Source organism: Oncorhynchus keta, unplaced genomic scaffold (genome assembly GCF_023373465.1).
Source record: "Oncorhynchus keta strain PuntledgeMale-10-30-2019 unplaced genomic scaffold, Oket_V2 Un_contig_6406_pilon_pilon, whole genome shotgun sequence".
In the NCBI taxonomy this organism is placed as follows: Eukaryota; Metazoa; Chordata; class Actinopteri; order Salmoniformes; family Salmonidae; genus Oncorhynchus; species Oncorhynchus keta.
The window spans coordinates 2,472-13,419 of record NW_026288845.1 but is presented as its reverse complement, the minus strand read 5'-3'; the positions used below and the strand labels follow the sequence as shown (position 1 = coordinate 13,419).

The window sequence follows — 10,948 nt, the reverse complement described above, 5'->3', positions numbered from 1 at the left end:
ATTTCATCCAGAGTATGGCTGTGGACTGCATTGTTTGCATGGAATGTTGACATATTGGCAGTTGACTAAAATAATGTTTGGAGTCATTCCTCTGAAACTTGCTGGCTAGCTAGCTAGCAAACAGAATGCAGATAAATTCTTCAGATTCATTATTTTACACAAAATCTTATCACAGAACGGGCAAACCATGATTGAGCAACTCCCTAACTAAAATGGCTGCCATTTATCCCATCATAATACGGGTCATGTCCATTCTAGTATTCTAATTCCTAATTATATTGCAGTGACACTTTGACCTCTGCTGTCAGTCTGTCTGTCTGTCTGTCTGTCTGTCTGACCACATAGGTCTAAACACAGACACATAACCCCCCTAACTGGAACAGTGGTCTTACCAACCATGAGGTGAAATATCAGAGTTAGACAACCACTAATATCATTAATCACCTTGACCTTGTCTGTATGAGGAGGCAATATGCAAGAACTGTTAGTCATGCATATGTAGGTTAGCACTTGGAATTCACAGTAATGGAAACATTCAATATTGTTACCATGTTATATCACATTCTGACCTTTGTTTACTTGGAAGACACCTTTGCAATCATAGGTGTGAATGTGCACATTTACATTTTTCTGTTTATTAAAAACATTACAGGCATTTGTGTGTGTTGGTTGTAGAACTACAGTAGTTTAATGTTGAAGTATAGTGAGGTCATTACTATCTTAGATGAGGGGGGTTATAAAATGTTGCACATCACTATATTTTTATCAGAGAAAGGATGTCATGTGTCTCAAGTTCTTCATATTTATTTCTGATAGTATTTCCTGATGTTGCAACTGAACTATAATTGATCAACCTAAAGTACTAGTTTGGAGAGTTCTATTGTATTGCATTATATTGTATTGTATTCTATTACCAGGGGTATTCTTTGTGTATTAAAGTCAGTATCCAATGTAATGTCTAACATTTCATTATAGAGTGAGGCTGTCAACAATGTTGTGAGGCCGTCGTCAATGTTGTGAGGCCGTCGTCAATGTTGTGAGGCCGTCGTCGATGTTGTGAGGCCGTCGTCAATGTTGTGAGGCCGTCGTCAATGTTGTGAGGCCGTCGTCAATGTTGTGAGGCCGTCATCAATGTTGTGAGGCCGTCGTCAATGTTGTGAGGCCGTCGTCAATGTTGTGAGGCCGTCAATGTTGTGAGGCCGTCGTCAATGTTGTGAGGCCGTCGACAATGTTGTGAGGCCGTCGTCAATGTTGTGAGGCCGTCGTCCGTCGTCAATGTTGTGAGGCCGTCGTCAATGTTGTGAGGCCGTCGTCAATGTTGTGAGGCCGTCGTCAATGTTGTGAGGCCGTCGTCAATGTTGTGAGGCCGTCGTCAATGTTGTGAGGCCGTCGTCAATGTTGTGAGGCCGTCGTCAATGTTGTGAGGCCGTCGTCAATGCTGTGAGGCCGTCGTCAATGTTGTGAGGCCGTCGTTGTGAGGCCGTCAACAATGTTGTGAGGCCGTCAACAATGTTGTGAGGCCGTCAACAATGTTGTGAGGCCGTCGTCAATGTTGTGAGGCCGTCGTCAATGTTGTGAGGCCGTCGTCAATGTTGTGAGGCCGTCGTCAATGTTGTGAGGCCGTCGTCAATGTTGTGAGGCCGTCGTCAATGTTGTGAGGCCGTCGTCAATGTTGTGAGGCCGTCGTCAATGTTGTGAGGCCGTCGTCAATGCTGTGAGGCCGTCGTCAATGTTGTGAGGCCGTCGTCAATGTTGTGAGGCCGTGTTGTGAGGCCGTCAACAATGTTGTGAGGCTGTCAACAATGTTGTGAGGCCGTCGTCAATGTTGTGAGGCCGTCGTCAATGTTGTGAGGCCGTCGTCAATGTTGTGAGGCCGTCGTCAATGTTGTGAGGCCGTCGTCAATGTTGTGAGGCCGTCGTCAATGTTGTGAGGCCGTCGTCAATGTTGTGAGGCCGTCGTCAATGTTGTGAGGCCGTCGTCAATGTTGTGAGGCCGTCGTCAATGTTGTGAGGCCGTCGTCAATGTTGTGAGGCCGTCGTCAATGTTGTGAGGCCGTCGTCAATGTTGTGAGGCCGTCGTCAATGTTGTGAGGCCGTCGACAATGTTGTGAGGCCGTCAACAATGTTGTGAGGCCGTCGTCAATGTTGTGAGGCCGTCGTCAATGTTGTGAGGCCGTCAACAATGTTGTGAGGCCGTCGTCAATGTTGTGAGGCAGTCAATGTTTCCTTCCTAACACTTTTCCTGTAATGTTGAGGAGCCTAATAACTCTATTAGGCTGAAAGGAGAGCTGACCAAAGTAGGTTGGTTGTATGGAATAGTTGACCATGAGGACAATATCCGTTTACTGTAACAAAGCATTCATTCCATCTGGTGGATAAAAAATGTCATGTTTATTTAAAACACAAAGTTATTTATCCCTCCATCTCCATCAAGGACCTGTAACATATCACCCCCTAAGTTATTTATCCCTCCATCTCCTTCAAGGACCTGTAACATATCACCACACAAAGTTATTTATCCCTCCATCTCCTTCAAGGACCTGTGACATATCACCACACAAAGTTATTTATCCCTCCATCTCCCTCAAGGACCTGTAACATATCACCACACAAAGTTATTTATCCCTCCATCAAGGACCTGTAACATATCACCACACAAAGTTATTTATCCCTCAAGGACCTGTAACATATCACCACACAAAGTTATTTATCCCTCCATCTCCCTCAAGGACCTGTAACATATCACCACACAAAGTTATTTATCCCTCCATCAAGGACCTGTAACATATCACCACACAAAGTTATTTATCCCTCCATCTCCCTCAAGGACCTGTAACATATCACCACACAAAGTTATTTATCCCTCCATCTCCCTCAAGGACCTGTAACATATCACCACACAAAGTTATTTATCCCTCCATCAAGGACCTGTCACATATCACCACACAAAGTTATTTATCCCTCCATCAAGGACCTGTAACATATCACCACACAAAGTTATTTATCCCTCCATCAAGGACCTGTAACATATCACCACACAAAGTTATTTATCCCTCCATCTCCCTCAAGGACCTGTAACATATCACCACACAAAGTTATTTATCCCTCCATCTCCCTCAAGGACCTGTAACATATCACCACACAAAGTTATTTATCCCTCCATCTCCCTCAAGGACCTGTAACATATCACCACACAAAGTTATTTATCCCTCCATCTCCCTCAAGGACCTGTAACATATCACCACACAAAGTTATTTATCCCTCCATCTCCCTCAAGGACCTGTAACATATCACCACACAAAGTTATGTATCCCTCCATCAAGGACCTGTCACATATCACCACACAAAGTTATTTATCCCTCCATCTCCCTCAAGGACCTGTAACATATCACCACACAAAGTTATTTATCCCTCCATCTCCCTCAAGGACCTGTAACATATCACCACACAAAGTTATGTATCCCTCCATCTCCCTCAAGGACCTGTAACATATCACCACACAAAGTTATTTATCCCTCCATCTCCCTCAAGGACCTGTAACATATCACCACACAAAGTTATTTATCCCTCCATCTCCCTCAAGGACCTGTAACATATCACCACACAAAGTTATTTATCCCTCCATCTCCTTCAAGGACCTGTAACATATCACCACACAAAGTTATTTATCCCTCCATCTCCCTCAAGGACCTGTAACATATCACCACACAAAGTTATTTATCCCTCCATCTCCTTCAAGGACCTGTAACATATCACCACACAAAGTTATGTATCCCTCCATCTCCCTCAAGGACCTGTAACATATCACCACACAAAGTTATTTATCCCTCCATCTCCCTCAAGGACCTGTAACATATCACCACACAAAGTTATTTATCCCCCCATCTCCTTCAAGGACCTGTAACATATCACCACACAAAGTTATTTATCCCTCCATCTCCCTCAAGGACCTGTAACATATCACCACACAAAGTTATTTATCCCTCCATCTCCCTCAAGGACCTGTAACATATCACCACACAAAGTTATTTATCCCTCCATCTCCTTCAAGGACCTGTAACATATCACCACACAAAGTTATTTATCCCTCCATCTCCTTCAAGGACCTGTAACATATCACCACACAAAGTTATTTATCCCTCCATCTCCCTCAAGGACCTGTAACATATCACCACACAAAGTTATTTATCCCTCCATCTCCTTCAAGGACCTGTGACATATCACCACACAAAGTTATTTATCCCTCCATCTCCCTCAAGGACCTGTAACATATCACCACACAAAGTTATTTATCCCTCCATCTCCCTCAAGGACCTGTAACATATCACCACACAAAGTTATTTATCCCTCCATCTCCTTCAAGGACCTGTGACATATCACCACACAAAGTTATTTATCCCTCAAGGACCTGTAACATATCACCACACAAAGTTATTTATCCCTCCATCTCCCTCAAGGACCTGTAACATATCACCACACAAAGTTATTTATCCCTCCATCTCCCTCAAGGACCTGTCACATATCACCACACAAAGTTATGTATCCCTCCATCTCCCTCAAGGACCTGTCACATATCACCACACAAAGTTATTTATCCCTCCATCTCCCTCAAGGACCTGTAACATATCACCACACAAAGTTATTTATCCCTCCATCAAGGACCTGTCAACATATCACCACACAAAGTTATTTATCCCTCCATCTCCCTCAAGGACCTGTAACATATCACCACACAAAGTTATTTATCCCTCCATCAAGGACCTGTCACATATCACCACACAAAGTTATTTATCCCTCCATCTCCTCAAGGACCTGTAACATATCACAACACAAAGTTATTTATCCCTCCATCTCCCTCAAGGACCTGTAACATATCACCACACAAAGTTATTTATCCCTCCATCTCCCTCAAGGACCTATAACATATCACCACACAAAGTTATTTATCCCTCCATCTCCCTCAAGGACCTGTAGCATATCACCACACAAAGTTATTTATCCCTCCATCTCCCTCAAGGACCTGTAACATATCACCACACAAAGTTATTTATCCTGCCATCTCCCTCAAGGACCTGTAACATATCACCACACAAAGTTATTTATCCCTCCATCTCCCTCAAGGACCTGTAACATATCACCACACAAAGTTATTTATCCCTCCATCTCCCTCAAGGACCTGTAACATATCACCACACAAAGTTATTTATCCCTCCATCTCCCTCAAGGACCTGTAACATATCACCACACAAAGTTATTTATCCCTCCATCTCCCTCAAGGACCTGTAACATATCACCACACAAAAGTTATTTATCCCTCCATCTCCCTCAAGGACCTGTAACATATCACCACACAAAGTTATTTATCCCGCCATCTCCCTCAAGGACCTGTAACATATCACCACACAAAGTTATTTATCCCTCCATCTCCCTCAAGGACCTGTAACATATCACCACACAAAGTTATTTATCCCTCCATCTCCCTCAAGGACCTGTAACATATCACCACACAAAGTTATTTATCCCTCCATCTCCCTCAAGGACCTGTAACATATCACCACACAAAGTTATTTATCCCTCCATCTCCCTCAAGGACCTGTAACATATCACCACACAAAGTTATTTATCCCGCCATCTCCTCAAGGACCTGTAACATATCACCACACAAAGTTATTTATCCCTCCATCTCCTCAAGGACCTGTAACATATCACCACACAAAGTTATTTATCCCTCCATCTCCCTCAAGGACCTGTAGTAGATCACCACACAACGTTATTTATCCCTCCATCAAGGCCCTGTAACATATCACCACACAAAGTTATTTATCCCTACATCTCCTCAAGGACCTGTAACATATCACCACACAAAGTTATTTATCCCTCCATCTCCCTCAAGGACCTGTAACATATCACCACACAAAGTTATTTATCCCTCCATCTCCCTCAAGGACCTGTAACACATCACCACACAAAGTTATTTATCCCTCCATCTCCATCAAGGACCTGTAACATATCACCACACAAAGTTATTTATCCCTCCATCTCCCTCAAGGACCTGTAACATATCACCACACAAAGTTATTTATCCCTCCATCTCCCTCAAGGACCTGTAACATATCACCACACAAAGTTATTTATCCCTCCATCTCCCTCAAGGACCTGTAACATATCACCACACAAAGTTATGTATCCCTCCATCTCCCTCAAGGACCTGTAACATATCACCACACAAAGTTATTTATCCCTCCATCTCCCTCAAGGACCTGTAACATATCACCACACAAAGTTATTTATCCCTCAGACTCCCTCAAGGACCTGTAACATATCACCACACAAAGTTATTTATCCCTCCATCTCCCTCAAGGACCTGTCACATATCACCACACAAAGTTATTCATCCCATCTCCCTCAAAGACCTGTAACATATCACCACACAAAGTTATTTATCCCTCCATCAAGGACCTGTCACATATCACCACACAAAGTTATTTATCCCTCCATCTCCCTCAAGGACCTGTAACATATCACCACACAAAGTTATTTATCCCTCCATCAAGGACCTGTAACATATCACCACACAAAGTTATTTATCCCTCCATCAAGGACCTGTAACATATCACCACACAAAGTTATTTATCCCTCAGACTCCCTCAAGGACCTGTAACATATCACCACACAAAGTTATGTATCCCTCCATCTCCTCAAGGACCTGTCACATATCACCACACAAAGTTATTCATCCCTCAAAGACCTGTATCTCCCTCAAAGACCTGTAACATATCACCACACAAAGTTATTTATCCCTCCATCTCCCTCAAGGACCTGTCACATATCACCACACAAAGTTATTTATCCCTCCATCTCCCTCAAGGACCTGTAACATATCACCACACAAAGTTATTTATCCCTCCATCAAGGACCTGTAACATATCACCACACAAAGTTATTTATCCCTCCATCAAGGACCTGTAACATATCACCACACAAAGTTATTTATCCCTCATCTCCTCAAGGACCTGTAACATATCACCACACAAAGTTATTTATCCCTCCATCTCCCTCAAGACTCCCTCAAGGACCTGTAACATATCACCACACAAAGTTATTTATCCCTCCATCTCCCTCAAGGACATGTAACATATCACCACACAAAGTTATTTATCCCTCCATCTCCCTCAAGGACCTGTAACATATCACCACACAAAGTTATTTATCCCTCCATCTCCCTCAAGGACCTGTAACATATCACAACACAAAGTTATTTATCCCTCCATCTCCCTCAAGGACCTGTAACATATCACCACACAAAGTTATTTATCCCTCCATCTCCTCAAGGACCTATAACATATCACCACACAAAGTTATTTATCCCTCCATCTCCCTCAAGGACCTGTAACATATCACCACACAAAGTTATTTATCCCTCCATCTCCTCAAGGACCTGTAACATATCACCACACAAAGTTATTTATCCCTCCATCTCCCTCAAGGACCTGTAACATATCACCACACAAAGTTATTTATCCCTCCATCTCCCTCAAGGACCTGTAACATATCACCACACAAAGTTATTTATCCCTCCATCTCCTCAAGGACCTGTAACATATCACCACACAAAGTTATTTATCCCTCCATCTCCCTCAAGGACCTGTAACATATCACCACACAAAGTTATTTATCCCTCCATCTCCTCAAGGACCTGTAACATATCACCACACAAAGTTATTTATCCCTCCATCTCCCTCAATCACCACACAAAGATTTATCCTCCATCTCCCTCAAGGACCTAACATATCACCACACAAAGTTATTTATCCCTCCATCTCCTCAAGGACCTGTAACATATCACCACACAAAGTTATTTATCCCTCCATCTCCCTCAAGGACCTGTAACATATCACCACACAAAGTTATTTATCCCTCCATCTCCTCAAGGACCTGTAACATATCACCACACAAAGTTATTTATCCCTCCATCTCCTCAAGGACCTGTAACATATCACCACACAAAGTTATTTATCCCTCCATCTCCCTCAAGGACCTGTAACATATCACCACACAAAGTTATTTATCCCTCCATCTCCTCAAGGACCTGTAACATATCACCACACAAAGTTATTTATCCCTCCATCTCCCTCAAGGACCTGTAACATATCACCACACAAAGTTATTTATCCTCCATCTCCCTCAAGGACCTGTAACATATCACCACACAAAGTTATTTATCCCTCCATCTCCTCAAGGACCTGTAACATATCACCACACAAAGTTATTTATCCCTCCATCTCCCTCAAGGACCTGTAACATATCACCACACAAAGTTATTTATCCCTCCATCTCCCTCAAGGACCTGTAACATATCACCACACAAAGTTATTTATCCCTCCATCTCCTCAAGGACCTGTAACATATCACCACACAAAGTTATTTATCCCTCCATCTCCCTCAAGGACCTGTAACATATCACCACACAAAGTTATTTATCCCTCCATCAAGGACCTGTCACATATCACCACACAAAGTTATTTATCCCTCCATCTCCTCAAGGACCTGTAACATATCACCACACAAAGTTATTTATCCCTCCATCAAGGACCTGTCACATATCACCACACAAAGTTATTTATCCCTCCATCTCCCCTCAAGGACCTGTAACATATCACAACACAAAGTTATTTATCCCTCCATCTCCTCAAGGACCTGTAACATATCACCACACAAAGTTATTTATCCCTCCATCTCCCTCAAGGACCTATAACATATCACCACACAAAGTTATTTATCCCTCCATCTCCTCAAGGACCTGTAACATATCACCACACAAAGTTATTTATCCCTCCATCTCCCTCAAGGACCTGTAACATATCACCACACAAAGTTATTTATCCTGCCATCTCCTCAAGGACCTGTAACATATCACCACACAAAGTTATTTATCCCTCCATCTCCTCAAGGACCTGTAACATATCACCACACAAAGTTATTTATCCCTCCATCTCCTCAAGGACCTGTAACATATCACCACACAAAGTTATTTATCCCTCCATCTCCCCTCAAGGACCTGTAACATATCACCACACAAAGTTATTTATCCCTCCATCTCCTCAAGGACCTGTAACATATCACCACACAAAGTTATTTATCCCTCCATCTCCTCAAGGACCTGTAACATATCACCACACAAAGTTATTTATCCCTCCATCTCCTCAAGGACCTGTAACATATCACCACACAAAGTTATTTATTCCGCCATCTCCTCAAGGACCTGTAACATATCACCACACAAAGTTATTTATCCCTCCATCTCCCTCAAGGACCTGTAACATATCACCACACAAAGTTATTTATCCCTCCATCTCCTCAAGGACCTGTAGTAGATCACCACACAACGTTATTTATCCCTCCATCAAGGCCCTGTAACATATCACCACACAAAGTTATTTATCCCTACATCTCCCTCAAGGACCTGTAACATATCACCACACAAAGTTATTTATCCCTCCATCTCCCTCAAGGACCTGTAACATATCACCACACAAAGTTATTTATCCCTCCATCTCCCTCAAGGACCTGTAACACATCACCACACAAAGTTATTTATCCCTCCATCTCCATCAAGGACCTGTACACCACACAAAGTTATTTATCCCTCCATCTCCCTCAAGGACCTGTAACATATCACCACACAAAGTTATGTATCCTCCATCTCCTCAAGGACCTGTAACATATCACCACACAAAGTTATTTATCCCTCCATCTCCCTAAAGGACCTGTAACATATCACCACACAAAGTTATTTATCCCTCCATCTCCCTAAAGGACCTGTAACATATCACCACACATTTTTTGTGCATGCAGTCAAACAAAGTCCTAAGACTAAAACAGAGATATCATTAGTATACTGTGAGTAGATACAGTATATGAGCATCAGTACCCTTATAAACCATGCATTAGAAACATGTTTTACTACATCCTCTGTTGTTCAGTCTGTTGTGTTAGTTTCATGTTCAAGCTTAAAAAAAAACATCAGTAATTTAAAGATCCATTGCAGCAGTTTTCATCTCAATATCAAATCATTTCTGGGTAACAACTTTGGCGGAAGTCGTGACAGGAACTCTTTCTTGTTCTATTGGAAGGTCAAAACTCAAATCAGGTGACATTTAAAAGACATATCGGTCTTTTAAAAACAACTCTTAAACTCAAAGGGCATTATCATTAAGTAAAATGTCGTATTGCGTGAACACTTCTTTTGAGGCACTGGAAGGGGTGCTGCTGCTCGAGACATGAAGAGATCTGGGATGAACACTATCGTTTTTAAACTTACAACTTTTACATTTGAAGAGATTATGAATTGCATTTAGCAAAGAGACTGTTGCTTAATTTCTCTTACAAGTGTACAGAATGTTGTGTTAAATATTTATAGAATTGACCTGAATTCATCTGGCGCTGTGTGGAGAATTTCAGCATGGAAGCTTACCTTATCGGATCAGGAGCTGTTTTGCTGCTTGCTCGGTCGAACAGTGTCAGTGACTGAGTTAAGAGAACCGGGTACAGAGAGTGTAATCTTTTTATTCCTATATTGTAATTGATTGTGTGGCATCTGTGTAACTGCTAACGTTTTATTAACAATATATTGACATTAAATTGCATTCTGTGTGTGTTTGCATTTTCTTTGAGTCATTCATTTTGTTGCGTCGGAGAACATTCTGGAAACAGTTATAAGCCTTTATTTATCTATTAGTAATATCCCAAGCCTCTTGTTTTTCCTCTAGCAAGCAGTGGTGCAAAAAGTACCCAATTGTCAGAATTGAGTAAAAGTATAGATACCTTAATAGAAAGTTACTCAAGTGAAAGTCACCAAGTAATGCACATCTTGAGTAAAAGTCTAAAAGTATTGTCTCATTCGTATGAAGGAGACCAAGGCGTATCGTGGAATACGTACAAGCTATTT

The 10,948-nt window shown here is 42.1% G+C and overlaps 1 long non-coding RNA gene across 49 annotated transcripts; it reads right to left on the bottom strand.

The window, feature by feature from the left end:
- Nucleotides 1–2,542: 2,542 nt before the first annotated feature.
- On the bottom strand, nucleotides 2,543–9,559 carry LOC127925885 (uncharacterized). 49 transcript variants are annotated; one of them, XR_008122734.1, is made up of 11 exons: nucleotides 7,439–7,580; nucleotides 7,181–7,284; nucleotides 6,053–6,364; nucleotides 5,438–5,593; nucleotides 5,177–5,280; nucleotides 4,813–4,916; nucleotides 3,899–4,002; nucleotides 3,743–3,846; nucleotides 3,379–3,690; nucleotides 2,975–3,280; nucleotides 2,673–2,928 (listed from the first exon to the last, which is right to left on the bottom strand). It is a non-coding gene; the product is annotated as an uncharacterized LOC127925885 (long non-coding RNA). The 49 variants fall into 49 exon arrangements; XR_008122696.1 differs by lacking the exons at nucleotides 4,813–4,916; nucleotides 5,177–5,280 and adding an exon at nucleotides 2,547–2,638 and having other exon boundaries at nucleotides 2,681–2,928; nucleotides 3,899–4,054; nucleotides 5,386–5,593; XR_008122697.1 differs by lacking the exons at nucleotides 4,813–4,916; nucleotides 5,177–5,280; nucleotides 7,439–7,580 and adding exons at nucleotides 8,244–8,347; nucleotides 9,464–9,559 and having other exon boundaries at nucleotides 3,899–4,054; nucleotides 5,386–5,593.
- Nucleotides 9,560–10,948: the final 1,389 nt, after the last annotated feature.